The sequence below is a fragment of the Otolemur garnettii genome, unplaced genomic scaffold, assembly GCF_000181295.1.
Source record: "Otolemur garnettii isolate 467f Iridium unplaced genomic scaffold, OtoGar3 scaffold00005, whole genome shotgun sequence".
In the NCBI taxonomy this organism is placed as follows: Eukaryota; Metazoa; Chordata; class Mammalia; order Primates; family Galagidae; genus Otolemur; species Otolemur garnettii.
The window spans coordinates 29,841,332-29,860,709 of NW_003852400.1; the positions used below are offsets into that span (position 1 = coordinate 29,841,332).

The 19,378-nt window shown below is 34.0% G+C and overlaps 1 pseudogene; it reads left to right on the forward strand.

Moving 5' to 3' along the window:
- Nucleotides 1–15,233: 15,233 nt before the first annotated feature.
- On the forward strand, nucleotides 15,234–15,694 carry LOC100942346 (annotated as a pseudogene).
- Nucleotides 15,695–19,378: the final 3,684 nt, after the last annotated feature.

A 19,378-nucleotide genomic window follows, 5' to 3' on the forward strand; every position in this document is an offset into this window, starting at 1 on the left:
AAGGTCAGTATAAAATATCATTCTTTTACCTTTTGCCATAGTTTATAACTCTTTATTGCACTCACCAGCATTTGGCATTTTAGTACAATGTTCTATGTTGGTTTTTTATCAGTTTTCCCCACTTTCCTACATGTAAACTCCATGAAGACAAGGACCTCTTTTGCTTATTTTTATATTCCTAGTGCTTAGAATAATGCCTAGCATGCAAAAAACACTCAAAAGACATTTGTTTAATGAATGAATGAATGCAAGCAATCAATATGGACTTACTCTAGGTCCTGACCCACTTCTGAGCATGAGAAAATATAAGCTAAATCACGGTAATACTCAATTTCACTTCAACTTAGAGTCAATACTTTCAAGGGATCTTTTAAGTTATAATTTCTCATTTGGACAAAATAGTAGGTCTTTCACCTTCCTGCCTCTATATCTGCTTCTCTCTCTTAAAAAGTGACTAGAGATGGGGATGATAGAATGAGGCTTAGATACCCTTGTCATATAAGACACAGGTAGTCCACTACTAAGAAATTTAGTAAGACTTTTGTCTTGACTATTTTCTCTCTTGTTTGATGTTTTCTTCTTCATGCTATCTATATTTCATTAAAACAAAAACATCACAATTATAGTTTATTATGCAAAAATAGGCTGTATGCCATTTTTGGTACTTTAGAATTTTTTCTTCAGAAATAGTTATGAGTTACATCTTGTTAAAAAAGTTACATAGAAACTTGATGGTAATTCTGGTTTAATTATCAAGTACTTAAGTTGCATATGATCATAGAAACTGATTCTACAGAAAACTATTCCTTAAAATTTTATTTGTGAATATCTAAATGTGTTTAGACAAATGGAAAAATATATTCTGTGTTTTGGAAATTATTCGATAATAAATATTACTGTTTGATTTTTTTCTTCTTTGAAAAAGATACACTGAATATGCTACTGTTGATATTTAGATCATAAAATTGTTTTATGACCAAAAGTATGTCAGAAAATATTGTTCTGATCATCATTTGCTGATAGATGTTGTGATTTCCATTTCAATAAAATGTTTTTTTCTTAAGATATACAAAATAACATATCCATTAAAGATAAACTTTCTCCTTTATAATACAAAAAATAAATCAGACTTGCTTTGATGGATCAGAGCTGGGCAACATGCATCAACTGAGAAAGAAAAAGATGCGTCCGCTATAATCCATATTCTATTTGTTTAGATGGTAGCTCAGTACACTCATGGTCCTCTAACACAATACCACAGATTGAGTGATTTTTAAATAATAGAAATTTATTCCTCACAGTTCTGGAGACTACGAAGTCCAAGACCAAGTCACCAGCAGATTTAATGCCTAGTACAGGCTCACTCAGAGCTTCTGAGACGTGACCTTATTACAGAGGCCTCTGGAGGGGATGAGTGCTGTTCCCTCATATGGTAGAAGGGACAAAAGGGACAAACTTGGTCTCTTAAGCCGTTTCAGAAGGAAACTAATCCCATGAGGTCTCTGCCCTGGTGGCCTAAACAATACCTAAAGACCTCTCCTCTCAATACTGTTGCACTGGGGATTAAGTTTCAACATAAATTTTGAAGGGGTATAAACACTTAAACAACATAGCAAATGGTGATTTGAGAACCAACTATAACCTACAGAGCAGGGGTCCTCAAACTTTCCAAACAGGGGGCCAGTTCACTGTCCCTCAGACCATTGGAGGGCCAAATTGTGGGCTCCAGGACAAGTCAGCTGCTAAGAAGGACAGGCAGCAGCAGCAAAAACACCTAGCAGGCTGGATAAATGTCCTAGGCAGGCTGCATGTGGCCCGCAGGCAGTAGTTTGAGGACACCTGCTATAGAGGATTAAATATCACACTTACTACAACAGTCACTAATATCATAACTCATCTGAAGAATTACTGAGAACAAGACATTCTCCTGGCAAGCCTGCAAATATCTTGTGACTTGGAAGGCAAGCCACCAAGTAACTCAGTAATCCTGAAGGAGCAAAGTTCAGTAACTTTTCCTTTCATACAAGCAAAGAAAGTTAAAAAAAAAAAAAAAAAAAAGGGACTCAGTACACCTAAATCTTGGACCAGTAAAGGTAATTACCTACTGACAGAAATATCAATAAAAAATCCTGAAACTTTTCTGCCTTGGGACCACATAAAGATGATTGGTGCCATTTTCACTTTTTTCCTTGTTTCTATTACATATAAGAAGATTTTTCATACATTCCTACTAAGTGGTGTTTAAAAGTCTCAATTTATACAAACAATGATGTTGAACCAGAAAAAATTAGAATAGACTTTCCATAATTAACCTCCAGAAGCCTCCACCAACAAATAAATACATGGAAGTAATCCAGCAATCGTAAGAAATATTTCAAACTAGGGGAGAAAAAAAGAAGACAGAGAGAGGACAAATATGATTAAATAAATGGAATTTGAAAGAAACTAACTCAATTTCCAATGATCAACAAAAGAAGCTATAGTATCTTTTAGGATATTGAACAGAAAAGAACCCAGCAAAATAGTAGAAACTAGAAAAGTAATTTGCAACACAGAATAAAAACTAAAAATACGATTTATTTTTATTTATTTTTTTCAATGTCTAAAACAATCCACTAAACGTGTTTGTGAATTATTCACCTTAGTTCTCATCAGTAATTCTAAAAGTTATTAGTAATTACCTTTAAAATAGTCTTTCAAATTACCTAAAAGTTGAATCGCAGTATAAAGCAGTCCTTTACAATTTCACAGACAATGATACTCAAGTAAAGGTGAACTTAAGTCACACTACATGGTTGGTCTTCCTTTGCAAGAATTCTCTAAATTTTGTGGCTTTAATGACAATTGGGAATAAAGAATCAGTAATTCTAAAAATATATTTTAATTAACTAGTTACCCTAAATGTATAATTTTCTAAAAATATACATTAACATACTAGAGCTAGTTCTCTAATGACTTTTGAAATTTTAATTTTTTAGCAGATTTACAATAGATTTTCAACTACACAATTTCTTTGAGTATTTATTAGACTGGTTTCTATAAATATCAATTATGTGCTAAGTTTTCACATGTCAGATGCAAACATATCTCAAATGCTCCAAGTGGAGTTCTTCTACAGAGAGTTTTACTATACTGATATAAGCAAGTAATTTCTGATATGTACTTTAAAAGTAGAAGAAACATTCAACATCCAAAGTTAATTTCTTTAAAATTATGTATTTTCTTTAAAACACATGAGTTTAAGAACTTCTAGTAGTTTTCAAAGAGATAACTTTCTTACTATCAGAGAAATGTATGTATATTGCCTATAGACAAATTCAGTGCATTTTTAAAGATTTAAAGTAATATTTTGAAATAAAAATTTTCCTCTTTATTAATTTCTACTTTTTTGCTTTATGAGAATTATTTGAAGTATACTTTGCCTTCATATAAAAATATGGCATATCAGTTGTAAATTTCATTATTCTTCAATTTCTGCCTTATATTTTTTTCTTTCTTTTTTTTATTAAATAATAAATGTGTACATTAATGCAATCATGGGGTACAGTGTGCTGGTTTTATATAAATTTGAAATATTTTCATCAAACTGGTTAATATAGCCTTCATGGCATTTTCTTAGTTCTTAAGACATTTATACTCTACACTTACTAAATTTAACATGTACCCTTGTAAAATGTACCATAGGTGTGTTCTCATCAATTACCCTCCCTCCACCCATCCTCCCCTCTCCCCTCCCCTCCTTCTCCTCTTTTGCCTTCTTTTGGGGCTATAGTTGGGTTATAGCTTTCATATGAAAGCTATAAATTGGTTCCATATTAGGGCTGAATACATTGGATACTTTTTCTTCCATTCTTGAGATACTTTACTAAGAAAAATAAGTTCCAGCTCCATCTATGTCAACATGAAAGAGGTAAAGTTTCCATCTTTTTTAAAGGCTGCATAATATTCCATGCTATACATATACCACAATTTATTAATCCATTCATCAGTTGATGGGCACTTGGGCTTCTTCCATGACTTAGCAATTATGAATTGGGCTACAATAAACATCCTGGTGCAAATATATTTTTTATAAAGTGATTTTTAGTCTTCTGGATACAGACCTACTAGAGGAATTGAAGGATCGAATGGGAGGTCTATTCTTAGATCTCTAAGTGATTTCCAGAAAGAATGTATTAGTTTGCATTCCCGCCAGCAGTGCAGAAGTGTTCCGTTTTCTCCACATCCATGCCAACATCTCTGGTTTGGGGATTTTGTGATGTGGGCTAATCTTACTGGAGTTAAATGATATCTCAAAGTAGTTTTGATTTGCATTTCTCTTATGATTAAGGATGATGAGCATTTTTTCATGTGTCTATAGGCAGTGTGCCTATCTTCTTCAGAGAAGTTTCTCTTCAAGTCCCTTGCCCACCCTTAGATGGGATCACTTGTTCTTTTCTTGCTAATACGTTTGAGTTCCCTGTGGATTCTGGTTATTAAACCTTTGTCGGAGGGCAGCACCTGTGGCTCAAAAGGATAGGGTACTGGTCCCATATGCAGGAGGTGGGGGGTTCAAACCCAGCCCTGGCCAAAAAACAAACAAACAAAACAAAACAAAACAAACCTTTGTCAGAGACATAGCCTGCAAATATCTTCTCCAATTCTGAGAGCTGTCTGCTTGCTTTACTTACTGTGTTCTTGGCTGTGCAGAAGCTTTTTGACCAAATCCCAGTAATGTATTTTTGGTCTTGCTTCAATTGCCCAGGAGGGTCTTCCTCATAAAATATTTGCCCAGGCCGATTTCTTCAAGTGTTTTCCCTGCACTTTCTTCTAGTATTTTTATACTTTCGTGTCTTAAGTTTAAATCTTTAAACCAGTGACCATCTGTCTTAGGTAATGGTAAAATGTGTGGGTCCAGTTTCAGTTTTCTACAGGTCACCCGCCAGTTCACCCAGCACCATTTGTTAAATAGGGAATCTTTTCCCAGCTGAATGTTTTTAATTGGCTTTTTGAAAATCAAATAATGGCAAGTAGCTGGGTTCATCTCTTGGTTCTCTATTCTGTTTGATGCATCTACCTCTTCATTTTTGTGCCAGTATCATGCAGTTTTGATCACTATCAATTTATAGCATAATCTGATATCTGGTAGCGTGATTCCTCCGGCTTTGTTTTTATTTCTGAGTAGTATCTTGGCTATTCAAGGTTTTTTCTGATTCCATATAAAATGAAGTATTATTATTTCAAAAGTCCAAGAGTTGGAGGTTGCTGTGAGCTGTGATACCATGGCACCCTACCCAGGGTGACAGCTCGAGGCTCTGTCTCAAAAAAATACATAAATAAATAATAAAATAAAATAAAATAAATAAAATTTCTTCGCTGAGTTTCTTATTGGAGGATCTATCGAACATTGCCAAAGGAGTATTAAAATCTCCAACTATTATGGTGCTGGAGGAAATCAAGTTGCTCATGTCTATTAGAGGTTCTCTTATAAATTGAGGTGCATTCTGGTTGGGTACATAAATGTTTATATTTAAAATTTAATCATGTTGAGTATTACCCTTAACAAATATGAAGTAACCATCCTTATCTTTCCTTACCTTTGTTGGTTTAAAGCCTATTGTATCTGTGAATAAAAGTGCAACACCTGCTTTTTTCTGATTTCCATTTGCCTGAAATATAGATGACCATCCCCTCACCATGAGTCTATACTTATCTTTGAAGGTAAGATGAGATTCTTGTATGCAGCAGATATCTTTACTGAGTTTTTCTATCCAGTCAGCCAACCTGTGCCTCTATAGAGGACAATTTAATTTAAACCATTCACATTAATTGAGAGTATTGATAAACCTGTTAAAATTTTGGGTATCAAGTTTTTTGAAAGTCCAGTGGACATTGTTAATCCTTTTGCCACTATGGAAGTTGGAATTTGATCAAAAATTTCTGAATGAGTTTACTTTGGTGGTAAAGAATTGTGCTGCTCATTATGGAGGATAAGTCTGAGAATATCCTGGAGAGCTGGTTTAGTTATGGCAATTTTCTTCAACATGTGAATGTCATTAAAGAAATTTCTCCATCATAAATGAAACTCAGTTTAGCTGGATCAGGACCCTGAGTTGAAAATTATTTTTTTTAGGAGATTAAAAGTCTATGACCACTCTCTTCTAGCTTGAAAGGTTTCAGCAGAGAGATCTTCAGTCATTCTAAAATTCTTCCCCTTGTAGGTTATGGTTTTCTTACATCTGGCTGCTTTCAGAATTTTCTCCTTCATATTAACTTTGGCAAAGTTAATTATAATGTGTCTGGGAGATGTCTTATTCAGGTTGAGTCAGGCTGGGGTTCTGAAATTGTCTGCTATCTGAATTTCAGAATCTGTTGGCATGTCTGGGAATTTCTCTTTGGTTATCTCAGGGAGTAGAGCAGGGGTCCTCAAACTTGTTAAACAGGGGGCCAGTTTACTGTTCCTCAGACCGTTGGAGGGCCAGACTGTGGGCCTCGGGATGAGTTGGCTATTAAGCAGGACAGGCAATGGCAAAAACACCCAGCAGGCCAGATAAATGTCCTAGGCTGGCCGCATATGGCCCACAGACCATAGTTTAAGGATGCCTGGAGTAGAGCATCTGGGCCTTTCAAAGCTGCCTCATCACCTTCAGGAATTCCTATAAGGTGAGTATTAGTTTTCTTTGAATTATCACAGAGCTCTCTGAGAGAATGATCCATTTTTGCTCTCCACTTCTCTTCCTCTTTGAGCGTTTGGGAGCATTCAAAAGCTTTGCCTTCAATGTCAGAAATCCTTTCTTCTGCCTGCTCCATTCTATTACTAAGGGATTCTATTGTATTTCTCAGATCTTGTCTCAATGTGTCAAAATCTTTGGTGATTTTGTCTTTGAATGCATTAAATTCTTGAGACAACTTTTGAAATGCTCCTTGAATTTCTAATTCCAACTTTATCTCCATCCTATTAATCTTATTTGCAATCCAAATTTTGAATTCAACTTTTGACATCTCAGCAATTTGTTTATGAATGGGATCTTCTGGTGTGTCCGCCATGTCGTTCCCTGGTGGAGTTGATCTACTCTGATTATTCATGTTGCCAGAATTTTTCCACTGATTCTGCCCCATCATTATTTTATACCATTTGGCTAGATGAGCAGATAAGGTGAAGTTGGGGTGGGGGCTCCTGGAGTAGGGATTAATCAGCCCTTTGTCCAAGAGCTGGGATTGGTGTCTGTACCTTTTCCCCTAGAGCTCTGTAAAGGACTCATACAGTGCTATGGCCTGAGACACCGGGGACCTGCTTAGTGTGGTGGGGCTAATTGTTTCTGTCTTGTTTAAAGCTGGTCTCTGTCCAATCTTATTGAATCAGTAACTCTGGGTTGAAGTCTCAGCTCAGCAGGGTTGATGTGTGTTCTTTAACCCTCTCTCTTGGCTCAGTTCCAAACCATCAGCCCACTTGCTAAACTTCTGTCTTTTAACTCTCCTTCTGGATGAGAGCCTCTGTGGAAAGCTGGCTCCAGTTAGCCATCTTGTGCCCTAGCCCTCTCAGCCTTATATTTTTAATACTAGATAATAATGACTAGTCTAAGGGGAAAATGAGTTAGGTCAAGTTATAAACCAATGGATACATTATAATTTAGCATAATTAATATTTTTCAGGAAACTAAATTCTATTTCACACTTGAATAAAAGTATAAGGAAAATACAAGTTATATAATACTAAGAATAAAATTATCACATAAAACTGTCATTAGGTTAACTAAGACAAATTTTATGTGATCTGTACTAGTGCTCCTCAGCCTTTAAGGTGCATACAAACAGAATGTGTTAAAATGCATATCCTGACTCAGTAGGTCTAGGTTGGAGTCTGATTCTGTATTGCTAACAAGTTCCAAAAATGGCAATGTTTATACACTATGAAACATACTTTGAGTATCAAGGGAAGATTCTAGGAAATCTGTGACACACTATGCTTTAATCATGGTAAATATTATCCTATGACAGGCCATTCTAATCTTCTAAATATCAGTCCAAGTTAGCATTTGGCCAACTTTGACCAACTTACCCAGCACACACGGATATTTTCAGTGGCTTTGCCAATACCAATATAATTTCCTATCTACCTCTACCATCATCATAGGATATTGATCCAGCTGGAGACATCTAATGCATGAAGAGTATAAGATTCTTTCCAATGATTATTAGAATCTAGTCACTTGATAGTAGCCCTTCAAAAAACATCAAGCTCCTGATACTGAGGTCCTTGGACTCACGTTATGCCTGTTTTTCTGAAGGATGGTTAAGCAACTCTTCTTTCAAGACCCTTTCAATAATCCCTTCCCTTAATTTAAAATAAAGTTGACCTCTGTTGCTTGAAAAAAAATGAACCTCAATAATACCACTTATCAGAGTAAATATCAGGTTGTAACTATATAAACATCTCTCCTGAGATGAATACCATTGAATATCAAAGAAAAGAGAAAATGTTTCTGTTCTCTCAATAGCGTAGCCACTATATTTAAACACAAGCGACTGTTTAAATTTAAATTTAAGTAAACTAAAGTTAAATAAAATTAAAAATTCAGTTTTACTGTCTCACTAGCCACATGTTAAGTGCTTGACAGCCCTATGTAGCTAGTAGCTATCACTTTAGACAGTGAAGATAAAGGACACTTCACCATTGCAGTGCTGTCTCATGGATGCCTAGAGATGAAGCAGTAATTTTTGAGGTCTATTTGATATAGCATTGTCTGGAAGAATATTACTCCACAACATAAAAAAATCCTCCATTGACTATTATACTGAGATCAAATTTACAAACTATACCTCTGTATTCCTATTTGTCTTTTCAGAAAGAAACAGCTCATAAACTACCCATTACTTTAGGAATGCTATGACATTCTTGACCAAATTTCTATGACATTTTGGTCACTGTGCTAATTCAATTTGTACAGTCATTAGTAAGCCATATTGAGTTTTCTTTAACATGAAAAAAATTAAATCTAAAATGAGAATAATGAATGAATCAAAGAGAAAAAAACATTAAAGTATTGGATAATAAGTACTTATTAATTCAATATGAATAGTCATATTAAATAAAATATGCTAAAATACTCATACTAAATATTCAATTTCATCTAATTATTCTGGGCACTAACTCCAAGCCAACATTTATTAAGCTGAAATGCATCTTATTACTTTGCTATAATAAAAACATCATGTATCTAAGTGCTAAAATAAGGCCATTCTCAAAGACATTAAAACAAATCAATCTCATAGAATCAATGCAGAATGATGATGACGTCCTCATAGATCATTCAACATCCATTGGACAATGATAACTTTCAGTGCTAGGACACAGTATCATCTTTGTTTTATCTCATTTAAAATATATTTCTATATTAGCCACACACAGAAAGTAAAATATTACAAGGTTTATGCTAGAGAACTAAAAATTTACCATAACATTCCCTTAGTGAACATGCACTCTTTAAGTATATAACATCCATATCCCTGTGTAAGCATATCATTGTAAGATAATCCAGAATATTCTGAAGAAAACTAATAGTGACAATAGCCACAGCTGACGTAGTCTGTGGCAACATAGAAAGTAATTCTTTTTCTGTATAACATTTCATATATAATATGCTAATTTTAATCCAAGTTTTATGATTAAAATATATTGACCATTTACTATATTTTTGAATAGATTGTTTAAGAGCCATAATATAATAGAAATGATACATAAAATATGAAAAATTATAACTTTGAAATTTAGTTCTTTAAGCCTTTGGATAATGCAGGAAGGTAGAGAACATATGATAAATTAACTAGTTGATAAGAGAAGTATCCTAATGAAACTTTGGTTCACTTATGCATCATTTAACTTCTGTCTTTTGTAAACCTCCAGAATACACCCTGAAATTTTAAAACTGTGCGTTTGTGTCTCTGTTCGTGTTTGTGTAATGTGCATATGTATGTGTAATTTATATGTATATGTAATGTGCATAAGGATCTCTGAACCCTGTGAGTGGTATTTACCTGTTAAAGTAATTCCCCAAAGTATACTTTCATTGTTTTTTTGTAGTTATTTCTGGAATATCTGAAAATAATTGCACACAAGTATGCAAATGCAACTTATCCATACTAATAAATGGAAACCCCTATATTCTTACATTACTTTTTCAGAAATAGTCCTTATATTATTAAAATTTACACATTGTTAGTTAAAGTTGTATACAAATTTATAGGTATATAGAAAACAAAAGTAACTGGGGAATTTGGACGGCCTTAAATTGCATGTCATTTTATTTCCAAAACTAACAGAGTCCAAAGTGCAATGAAATTTATGTACTTTGTTTAATTTAGGAAAAGTTCCTGAGCCTTCCAGGTAAATGACGTTTGACCTCCCTACTCTCCAAATATTTTCAACTAGGCACCAAGGATGTTTCCTGAGACCTTTCACTTTGATTTTCAAATCAGTGTTTACTTTCTTTATCCTCAAACAAGTATCTAAAGGAGAAATTTAGTTTACTTTTACCACAATTTTAGGTTTATGATGATTTTAGGTTTAACATGGTCAAAATATTACAAACATAGTGGGCATCCTTAACAACCATGACTGCTGCATCAGACATTATATAAAGTGGTTTATATATAATAATTTATTTTAGACGAAAGGTAAGCTCCCCTCCCACTATTAGATGAAAAAAAGTGAGATTCAAAAAGTAATTTATCTGCTTGAGGTCACATCTGGTGATTACAGCCAGAATTTCAATCTGGATCAGTTTGCTCATAACCTCAAACAGAAGTTCATCACCAGCAATACACTACAATTCTTGTACTCTATGTTGTAGGCTGAATTGAGATGGGGAGTGTTCAGAAATCATAATAATCTTGAAACTCCACATTGGTATGTACCTGTAGAAAGTGATTCCCCAAAGTATACCTTTACTCTTTTTTTGTGGTTATTTCTGGACTACTTAAAAATAATTGCATACAAGTATGTAAACACAACTTAGCCATACTCAAAAATGAAAACCCCTATATTCTTACATCATTTTTTTTCAGAAATAGTTCTTTTATCATTAAAATTTACACATTACTAGTTCATGTTGTATGCAAATTTGTAAGTATAAAGAACACAAAAGTTATTGGGGGAATTTGGAGAACTAATGACTTAATACTCAATAATGACAACTGCTGCGTCAGACTTTATACAGATTGAGTCATGTATAATATTTGATTTTAGACAATGGGTAAGCTTTATCCCCCACTCTAGAGATGAAAAACCTGAGATTCAAAGGTTAATTTATCTACTCAACATTACATCTAGTGATTGTAGCCAGAATTTAAATCTGGATTAGTTTGACCCTTATGCTCAAACAGAAGCTTATAAGCACTAATACACTGTAATTCTTGTACCCATATTATAGCTCGCATACCAGTGGGGGGTGTCCAGGATCATATATGTGTGTGAGAATGAGTGAGAGAGAGAGAAACACAGAGAACAGTAGAGAGAGTGATTATACTGAATTAGAATACATGATCCCACTATGAACAGAGCTATTAGTACATGTGATACTGCTATTGTATTAATAGTATTATTTATTTAAAAATGACATTTAATCTTATTGCTTGTTAATTAAGTTACAACATCTTCTGTATCTGGAGCCTATTTTGGTCTTCACTGTATTGTGTACAATTTTGTAATTTATATAATAATTTTGGTGGTTTCTGCAAATTTCCCAGTGCCAATTCCATTCATTACACCAATCAATTCAATTTCACCTAGTTATTCTGGACACTAGCTCAAAAAACAACATTTATTAAGCTGAAATACACCATATTACCTTGCTATAATAAAAATATCATAGATCTAAGTGCTGTAGTGAAACAAAATACTCTTTTCCCCTTTGGAGGCATTAGGGAGAAGGGAATGGTAGTATGGAAGTACATAGATGGAGACAGCAGTAGAACACTAAGGAGGTAAATCATAATCACATGAATTTTTATTCTTAGAATCTATGTTCTTACAGTAAACAGTCCCTTTCCACTAGGGGGTGGAGGAAATGGAGGAGGAAAAAGGTTTACCAGATGTTGGGTGTTACAAATAAGGAAAGGAAATACTGCTGCTTTTCTCTGCCTCTGAAACAGAGGTAGTATTCTTTTTCTGAGATTCATTTATTTATTCAACAACTACTTATTGTTTTCCTATGATATTTCAGGCAGTATGATCTAACATAAGCCTACTGGTCACACTTGCTGATAAACATTAATTTTAAGTCTCCTGCTTTTTGTATTTACACATAATAGGTATGTTCTGAATTCAACATGCAAAAAATGTTTAAATGATAGAAGGACATCTACTAAAAAAAAATATGAAGAGGCTTTGAATTCAAAACTTTGACTTTGCAGATCAGGCAGAGAAGTGTTTATGCAGGCTGACATTTTCACTTTGAAAGAATGCCTTCACATTCTTTCACATATCTCATTAACAATTTTACAGATCTACAACCACCACAGTGATCAAAAATTGTCTCCTGAGGTATTTTTTCAAAACAAAATTCATATTTATATTTATTATCATGTGAGAAAATATTAATTGGGGGAGTAGTTGAAAGTATTATAATTTCTCATCTAGAGTCTATCTGAGGTCACAGTATGAAAAACATATTAATGGAAATTTGGGATGATTTGTGCTCAGAGTAAAAAAATTATCTTAAATCATCATTATATATTATAATGATATAATTAAGTATGAAAACAATTACATATCATATTATCTGTTGGCAGCTGGTCATAATATTTTTAAGATGAAAGCTTCAGGATTTTTCTGGTTATTTGACTATATTCAAGCTGTCCATTTTTAGATACTGTAACTAACAATAATCTTTACACTATGTTCAAAATTACATATAGGTAATCTACATATTAGCATAAATTAGCATATAATTAATACTCCATGGTTTCTCTGTGGTATTACACAAAAAGTAACATGGTGAATGTATTTCTGCTCCTTTCATATTGGCGTCTTTTCTCCAAATTTAGTAAAATTCTGTACTACTTTTATTACCTTAATGTAAGTAGATCAGTACATTACTGTAGAATATGGAAAACACATAGTAGAAAAAGAAACAGGTGCAATATACTTTCTCTAAAAATAAAAATATACCACATCTGGAACTATAATAAAACTGACACTAATTTTATAAGAATATAAGAGATATGTCAATCTTTTTCAAAATACAGATAATATATACGATGCTTAAAACCAACTTTGAAGCCTTAGAATAACAATTACAAAAGCCTCCAAAACTGATATAGAACATAAGCATTGAGAGATACAACAGAATAGCTAATGAATTCAGAAGTAATAAGAAATGAACCCAAATTGATCAAAAAGAAGAGAATATCCTTATATACACCAGGATAAATTTTATTACAATTTCTGAGTATAAAAGAAATCTGGAAACTCATCACAATGCATATTTATACTCCTAGTTAATTGGATGGTAAAATTTATATAGTGTTCATTCCATAATGAAACATATTATAAACATAAACATAAGTCTTCATAACTTCCAAATAACTCTTTCCAGGCATATGTGCGACAATGACCCCTATGTAATTATTCTGACCAAATTCTGATGCCAAGGGTAGGCAAAACAAAATAAGCTGAACCTTCTCACAGATGAATGTTTTTTAACAAGGCTTATTTTTGTTTGGGTGCTCTACTTATTACATATGCATGCTTGATCTCTTGTGAAACTAAAGCCTCTCAAGAATGTCAAGGTTAGAAGTGAGGCTCTGTAATTTTCCATTAGTCATCTGCTAGTAAATTTAAGCAGCAGATTGTGTCTTTCAATTGGTTTAGCTTAGCTGCCAAAGCCTGTTCAAATGTTCCGGCACGTTGTTTACATTTGTATTAGTGTCTCAGAGTACTGCTGCCAAGTATGCTACTAGCTCTTTCATATACTTCAATGAAAATAGGTTGGCAAGTGTCATGGGAATTATAATATTAAGAAAAAAGTCAAGTAAACCTATAAGCAAGTGGGAAAAATACACTTCCATGTAAATCATTAATTCTTCATAGTAAGGATAATATAAGACACTGATAATATACTATGTACTTAAAAGTACTAGGTAAAGAATGATTAAGCAGTAAAAACACATAAAATATCAGTAAGAAGGTAATGAGTACATTCCAAGAAGAAAGCAGAGCAGAATGAACCCCAGAGACAGGAAAAACAAGCCAGGAAAGCAAAAGAACAGGGACTGAAGAATCATGGCCTAGTGTTTGCAGTTGGCTTCCCTAGCCTCGTAGCAAACACTCTGGCCCATATCCCTAAGGTTATATATACACTGTGGGGCTAAAAGCTGCAACAGTGATCACCTGAACAAAAGGGCACACTTAAGCAGAATGAATCCACCCACTCTGCAGGAAACAATTCTCTTTTCTTTTTCCTGGTAGCTGACAGCATTCTCTAACTCCGTCTTTCGATTAAGGTGCAAATGTCACATTGCCATTATCATGTGATATCAATTTTTTTTTTAATTGAGACAGAATCTCACGTTGTGGCACTCTGATTGCTGTGGCGCCATGGCTTACACAACCTCCATCTCTTGGGCTCGAGCTATTCTTTTGCCTCAGCCTCCCCAGTAGCTGGGACTACAGGTACCCGCCACAAGATCCAGCTATCTTTTTGTTGTTGTTTAAGCAGGCCCAGGGCCATGTTCAAACCCACCAGCCCTGGTGCCTGTGGCTGGCACCCTAACCACTGAGCTACAGGTGCCCAGCCTTGTGATGTCTACTCTTTAAGGCTACTGTCAACATTGCCCTTTGGTTCATAGTATGCAGTCTGTGCCTACTGCTTCAACATCTTGCATGTCACATAGACCTATTAACTTTCTTCGTAGTCTCTTTGTCTAACTAGAACTTAAAAATAAATTAGAAAACATGTCTATTGCCCACTTCTTGATGGAGTTGTTTGATTTTTTTTTTCCTTGCTGATTTTCTGAGTTCTTGCAGATTCTGGTTATTAGCCCTTCCCCAGACATATAGCTTGCAAACATTCTATAGCAGTGGTTCTCAACCTTCCCAATGCCGCAATGTATTTTCATTGTTAAAAAGGGGTCGTGGGCATTTCGTGGACGCTGGGTAAGAAGGAGCAAGTGTGGGAGTCCGGCTAGAGGGGAGCCAGAAGCAGGATGATCCATCTGAGCGTGAGGACTTGAGCCTCTGCACTTTAGATTTCGAAATGCATCATGATTCCTGTCCGTTGGACTGTAAGGTTTATGTAGATAATCTTGGAAACAATGGCAATAAGACTGAATTGGAATGGGCTATTATGAACCACTCCAGGCTTTGCTTTTGTTGAAGTTGAAGATCCTCAAGATGCAGCTGATGCTGTCCGAGAGCTAGATGGAAGGACATTGTGCACTGTGTGGCTGCCATGTGAGAGTGGAACTGTCCAATGGTGAAAAGAGAAGTAGAAATCGTGGCCCACCTCCCTCTTGAGGTCATTGCCCTTGAGATGATTATTGTAGGAGTCCTCCACCTTGTCACAGATCTCCAAGGAGAAGCTTCTCTCACAGCCTGAGCAGGTCCCTTTCCAGAGATAGGAGAAGAGAGAGATCACTGTCTTGGGAGAGAAATCATAAGCCCTCCCAATCCTTCTCTAGGTCTCGAAGCCTATCTAGGTCAAATGAAAAGAAATAGAAGATCAGTTTGCAAGAGAAGTGGTGCACAGGAGATAACTTCATTTGACAGGAGTATATACAGAAATTTCAAGTTTTGTTTGAGACTTCATAAGCTTGGTGCATTTTTAAGATGTTTTAGTTGCTCAAATTCGTTTGTCTCTTGAACAGTGACACAAAATGTATAATTCTCTATGGTTTGAAATGGATCATATGAGGCATGTAACGCCAAGAATTGTTACTTTACAATGTTCCCTTAAGCAAAATTGAATTTGCTTTGAATTTTAGTTTTGCATAGACTGATAATAAACCTCTAAATCCTGCCCAGCTAAAGTGTGATTTTTTTTTTTAATACATAGAAACAAAACTGGCAAAAATTCAATGAAGATTTACCTTTCCCCCATGTCTGGGATATTGTATGCAACTTTAGTTGAACAAGCAGTCTTTATAAAGCTGCTGTGAAACAAGCCAGCAGCTACATCATTGTACTAAATTAGAGGTTTATGAAAAATCAACTAGTTTTCACCCTGGGCAGAGATCTAAAGAATCTGATAAATTCTAAGAAAGCTTACCTTTGCTTTAGGTTCATAAGTTCCTTTGTAATAGTTATATATCAAAAACCAATGTCCTCCAAGTTTAAGGGTTCACTATAGAGCCGAACTTTGAGTTACTGTGCAATTTTTTTTTTAATGCTGTCATTTGTAATGTTTTGTGAGAATCCTTCGGATTAAAGTTTTGGTTACAAAAAAAGGGGGGGCTCGTGACCCACAGGTTGAGAACTGCTATTCTATAGGTTGTCTTCTTGTTCTGCTTATTATTTCCTTGGCTGTGTGAAAGATTTTTTAATTTAATCGAGTCCCATTTATTTATTTATTTTTGTTCTTGCTGTGATGACCATTGGGGTCATCATAAATTCTTTGCCTAGGCTGAAGACTTTTTCCAACATCTTCTCCTAGAATTTTTGTGGCTTTATGCCTTATTTTTATGTGTTTTATCTACCTTGAATCGATTTTTGTGAGAAGTAAAAAAAAAAAAAACTAATAGTAAATATAAAAAGAGAATGTAAGTTACAATTGATAACATGCAATTTATAACAAAGGATAACATCCTTTTCCTGAAATTTATTATAAGTATTGGATTTAAGTTTTATCAAAATTATTTATGATTAGATAAGACCAGGTGCTGATGAGGAAATGCATCTATTCAAATATAAGACCAAAGCCTCAAATCCTATTTTTTACTCACCCTCCTTATATTTCATTTACTTTTCATAAAAGTAATTTAAGTCAAATTTATAGAATGCAATATTAACATTTATTACAAAACCAACGTTATCATTCCCGTACTTCATGGAAGAACATTGTGGAGATAGTGCAATTTGTGATAGGGATATATAGACACAAGGAAGTATTTTAAAGTTCACACAGGTACTGAAGGTCAGAAAAGGAAATAGTGCAAAACTTAGGAAAACAATTTGGGCAACAGAGATAAGGGGAAAGAAAGCAGAAAGGCTGGGCAACACAGGCCAAAGGCAAACCTGGTGTACAACAGGATTTTAGAGCCCAACTCTAATCATTAATGGTAATTATAGGAAATCAACAACTAACAGAACCCTGAACTAAAGAACTGGACTTACTTATTATTTGAGAGAAAAAAAGTTTTGACATTTGGAGCCTCAGAAATGAAAAGCCAATACAAATCAGAACCTCCAGCTAGAAGATGATATATATGATGAAGAGATAAAAGCTATTTCTACATAGTACTTTTTCTAAAATTTTTTTAATTTGTATTGAAAATTTTTTTATATAATAAACTACATATCTTAACTGTTAAGTTCAATGAGTTTAGGTAATTGCATAAAACCTGAGAACTAACACCTAAACAAAACAAAGAACATTTACACAATCCTAGAAAGTTCCCACATGTCTGTTGTCAATTTTTACTTAAAATGTGGCGAGTTATTCTCCACCTCCTTGAGGGTGTTATATCCTCATAAATTATCCAGATTTCTTCTATATAGGAAATGGGTCTATTTTTTCTATTTATTTCCTCAGCCATTCATTTATATCTGTATGGACTGAGGAATGCATATAATTTGAGTTATCATTCAATATCTACTATACATAATTGTTCAACATCTACCAGCTTTGGCCACTGGTATCTCTTTTCATTAGCTCCTGCATCCCTTTGACATTCCCTATATCATACTGAGTTTCTGAGATTTGTATGTATGAAATTAGATAACATTTGGTTTTAAAATTTTGTATGTATGATCATGAGGAATATTAGCCTCTAATTTTATTTTCTGATAATGTATTCGTAAAATTTTGATTTCAGGATTATGCTGTGTCATAGAATGAATTGGGATATGTTCCATCCTCTATTTCCAAAAGATTTATTTATTTGAGATTGGTTTTATTTTTCATTTAAAAATATAATTTGATATAATTCATTGGTAAAGCCACCTGAGATTTTTTCTTTGTGAAAAGGTTATGACAAACTCAATATCCTTAATAGATACAGGGTGATAGAAATTTTTCAATTCCTTGTCTACTTCATAAGTTATAACTTTCAAAGAATTCAATCATTTTATTTAAGTTAATGAACTAACAAAAGGGAGTGCATGTCAATGTTGAAATTATTGACATTGGGGCCAGATAGGTCTTTGTTAGGAGGGAATAGTGTGTATTATAGAATGCTTAGCAATATCCTTAGCCTATATCCACAAGATGCTAGTGTTATCACTTCCTTCTGGTTATGGCAACCAAAGCAACCCACATATTGCCAAATATCCCCTGTGGGAAAACTGTCCTCACGTGAGAACCACTGGCATAAAGTTATTCATGACAGCTCCTTATGGCCTTTAATATGTCTGCAATGATATATCATCTTTTATAAATGTATTAGCAATTTGAATATTTTTCCTTATTTAGTTTATCAATATTTTCAAAAAACTTACTTTCAACTTTCTCTGTTTTTACTTCATTAATTTGTGCTATTAGTTATTATTTCCTTTTTTCCTTATAAGTTGGTTTTGTCTTCTCTTTAGATACTTAATATAGTAGCTTAGCTAGTTCACTGCACACCATTCTTCTAGTCATTAACGTTATAAATTTCAATTCTGCTGTGTTTTATCTGAAAATTTTCATACACTGTTTTCTCATTATAGATTTGAAAATATTTCTTAATATATATGTGATTTCTATGACTCAGAGGAATTTAGAAGGAATTATTTAATTTATTTATATTTTAGAATTTTCTAGATTTTTTTGTTATTGATTTCTATTTATGGTAAATAGAATATACAATTCTGATACATGAAATTCATTAAGACTTTATATAATTTCAAAATATTAAGAGGATAGAAATTTTTTGGTTAAATGGATAATTTTTTCTATGTTTAAATCAAGGCTAAAATGGGCCTATCACCTGAATAATGTTCATGGGAGCTGCTAGATACATTTTTAACCCTCCCTTTCTCTCCACCTCCATTTTGATTTCCAATGACTTACTTCTCTCTGGGCCTATGTGTGCCCATCTATTAGTTGCAAATTATTAGAGAATAAATGTGATGTTTGTTTTTCCATTCTTCCATAATGGCCTCCAATTCCATCCATATTGCAGTGGAAAAATTAAATTCATTTATTTTTGTGTCTGAGTAGTATCACATGGTATGTATATATATGTATACACACACACACACACA